The sequence below is a fragment of the Sesamum indicum genome, linkage group LG12 (genome assembly GCF_026168435.1).
Source record: "Sesamum indicum cultivar Baizhima isolate 11 linkage group LG12, ASM2616843v1, whole genome shotgun sequence".
In the NCBI taxonomy this organism is placed as follows: Eukaryota; Viridiplantae; Streptophyta; class Magnoliopsida; order Lamiales; family Pedaliaceae; genus Sesamum; species Sesamum indicum.
This window is the reverse complement of record NC_142668.1, coordinates 9933139-9936847: the sequence shown is the minus strand read 5'-3', so window position 1 is coordinate 9936847 and position 3709 is coordinate 9933139. Positions and strand designations below refer to the sequence as shown.

General features: G+C 29.4%; 2 non-coding genes across 2 annotated transcripts; both read right to left on the bottom strand.

Annotated features, from left to right (window-relative positions):
* Positions 1-1494: 1494 nt before the first annotated feature.
* LOC148784849 (small nucleolar RNA snoR114) lies at positions 1495-1583 on the bottom strand. The gene has a single exon (XR_016063458.1). It is a non-coding gene; the product is annotated as a small nucleolar RNA snoR114 (small nucleolar RNA).
* Positions 1584-1598: 15 nt separating this feature from the next.
* On the bottom strand, positions 1599-1669 carry TRNAG-GCC (transfer RNA glycine (anticodon GCC)). The gene has a single exon. It is a non-coding gene; the product is annotated as a tRNA-Gly (tRNA).
* Positions 1670-3709: the final 2040 nt, after the last annotated feature.

Here is a 3709-nt window from a genome sequence, read left to right as displayed (position 1 = left end):
ATAATAATTCATTGCTCTTACTAACAGATGTATCTTATGAGATGGATGGACCTTGGACTTGTTAATATTGGGTCTGGACTGTGTGCCCCATCAACACGACAATATTGGCTGCTCTAATAGCCCTTTTAGTCTGCTCATGATTGATGGGCCAACAGAGCTTGAGCTTGTCAATGTGAGTAATTTGAGCCCGACTCCTTAACATAATTTAAATTAAAAATTTATCTTTTGACTAAAAAAATAAATATCCTAGATATTAATACCCATTATAAAAGTGTGAAAAGTATTTAAGGTTTCATGTGATCTTTAGTTTGCATAAAATTCTCTTTGGCAAACATATAGATTGATGAATTTGGATACATATCAAGGATTTGAAAAAAATTATGTCAACTGCATGATTTCATACTCAAAGAATATATAGCTCATCATTATTCAATTCAAATTGACACCCAAAATGCAAAATTATCTACCCAAAAAAAAATTGTTACTAGTTATTTGAATTATATAACTTCAAATTCAATAGTTCAAATGTAGCCTTTAATATCATTAATTTAATTGAAAATTACGTAATTTATTTTGTTAGTAGAATTGATGATTTAATTATTCATTATCATTATTATTAATATTATTATAGAAAAAAACTAAAACAAGACTCAAAATTTCAACTCTAGAGAAATAATGACAGGTGAAATTATGTACTAGACTTGGGCAATGAAGTATGAAGCAATACTGTTCAAATCAATAAATAAGTTGGCAAGTAATCTTCTCAACTTTTAATATGAGACTGTGGATTTATACCTTACCTTTGCACATTAATTCTCTTTTATTTTAATCTCTACACTGTCAAATTTAGTGGTAATTTTTGGTTGTCAATTTCTCCTTCACCCAGAATTAGTTTTGATGACAACAAAATTTACAGTAGATGAAAAAAATGTTATGAAATTAAATTGCATTTTAAATACTAAATTTGCATCATTTTAATCCTTATATTTTCTCAAAAATACTTTAAAAGATAAAATTCTCAAATTCTATTTTTTTATAAAATTCAAACTACAAAATTTCATAAAGTAGATGAAACAATAATACATATATTTTGTACTGCTTCACAAGAATGTTATTAAACTAAATTCTTATAAGCTTTAGGTGGATAAAATAAAAATCTAACTCTTAGTATCATGTAGTACAACTCAACCGTCAAATCCAAATAATGATATTGACTTTATTCAAAAATGATGGATCGAACAGTATTAGTTTAAATTTGTTTCTTATGTTACTAAGTTTTTATTTTCACGTTTTAATACATTTATTATAAAATTAATTTAGTATTGTTAAACAAAGATGAAAAATACAAGAAACTTGACAGGAAAGCTCGAACAGTATTAGTTTAAATTTGTTTCTTATGTTACTAAGTTTTTATTTTCACGTTTTAATACATTTATTATAAAATTAATTTAGTATTGTTAAACAAAGATGAAAAATACAAGAAACTTGACAGGAAAGCTCAGCAACGCCACCATTTTCATCCGAACATCGGAAGGAAGGGACGGACCCAACCGTCCCTGTGGGCGCAGATGTCATCACAGCTACCTGAGAAGACATTATGCACCAGCCGGGAATCGAACCCGGGTCTGTACCGTGGCAGGGTACTATTCTACCACTAGACCACTGGTGCCTGTTGGGATGGGATTCCTTTCATATTATTATATATCAAAACAAAAATAAGATGATTTATATGTTGGGAAGTTGTTAGATGATTTTGCTTGAGGATTTAATTGGTCAGGAGTAACTTATCCCTTAGCTAATTATGCGATGTTTGATAATTTTTGTCAAGGTCATAAGTTGCTTTTGGTGGCAATTTAACTCAAAAGTTGAGCTTAAGAGTTATGCAAAGAGAGATATGCATCTCGAATGACAAATCAAACATGAACATTAGAGCTCATTAAGAAATTTATTGATTGCAAACGGGTTTTATAAGGTGAAATACAAATATGATGGGCACAATTGAAAGATAGAACTAGCGCTTAGTAGTCAAGTGCTTAATTTACATAATTGAGGGCTTCAACTTCCATGATCCTTTTGCACTTGTTGCTAAACACATCTAGCTCCGTGCATATATATATTATCGTCTGTTGTAGTTGCATGGGGACGGAAATTGCACCAAACGGACATTCAATAACACATTCTTGCACAAAGACTTAGATGAGGAAGATTACATGAAACTTCTATCTGAATTCTAGAATGATCCTGAGGACAAAGTGCGTTAATTGTACAAATCGCCCTATAGTTGGTGTACAAAATTAATTAACCGATGTACTTCCAAATCATGAATTTACACAATTTTATGTCAGTTACTCATTATTTACTTTACGTACTCAAATAAAATATACTTAATTATGGGGCTTACTAGTTTATATGGATGATTGTTTCATCATCAAGACCTTGGGACGTTGAAGTCCTTTTTTAGGCATTAAAGTGGCTTGTTCGCCAAAGGGCTTATTCTTAGTCCTTTTTTAGGCATGTAAACTAAAACTTTGGTAATCCGATGTTTCTAATAAGCAAACAAACACTTCAAATTTATGTGTACGATACTGAATTTAAAATTTAAATAAATATAGTTTACTTAAATAAATAAATAATTTTATAAAAAGAATTTATGAGAAGCTATCGAGAAAAGAGTAAGAGAAGGGAAAAAAACCGTAAAGGTTGAAAATAAATAAAAGTAAAAGACGAAATGGTTTAAAAATATATATAAAAATAAACGTGATGGACCAAAAAGTTAAAGATACTGAAATCGTATCTTTTTAATTAAAAAATAGTATAAATGATCGGAGCTGAACCCTAATTACCCGTATAAATATTCATAATTTAGTTGTTTTATAATTAAACAAGGGGTTTGAGAAAAAATCTCTAGTCAACAGCATCAGTTAACGTTATAAAATTTCTTAATCTGTGAATTTTAGGCTTATGCTTGTTACCAAATAGTGCATTTAATATTTCAAAATGTTTCTTTGTTAATTGTCCCAAGAGTTTCTCATTTTGATTCTACAGAAATAATGGAGATTATTTTGTTTAGAGCTTATGACGCATGGCAATGGGTCCAGATAAATTGGGGTTCTGCTCCGGATAGGGTCAGTTTGGGTTTCGTTTTCGTCAACTTTACTCATTTTTATACTATTAGGCGTTATGCCATGTTATTTCTGCATTAATTAACTAACAAAAATTTCATTTTTAATCGACATTTACTGCAAGAAATATAACATTTAACTATAGCTAATTGGTATTGTTCATAATAAATAACAGTAGGAAAAAGCTACTGACCATAACCATGACCATGCAGCTGTTGTTGGGTATATATAATTTTTGGGAGAACGGCAAAAATATTTGTCAGGACTAAAAGGCAAATGTTTTTACTATGGAAGTTAGCTATAGTGAATAATTTTTTTATGATGAAAAAATTAATTTTTTGTATCAAATTTATTTTACAATTACTGTAATATTCATTTTTATTGAAAATTTAATCAGAAAAGTTACAGAGCTAAACTTAAAAAGAAATATATAGAATCTTTCATAAATATGTAATTGTAATATAATTAAACAGACATATTACTCTTTTTGATATGGTATAAATGCAATGAGCAACACATTCCCTGATATGCCGCCGGCCAAAGGAAAATCCATCCCTGGAGGATTGAAAAAAGTATGAACAGGGTAA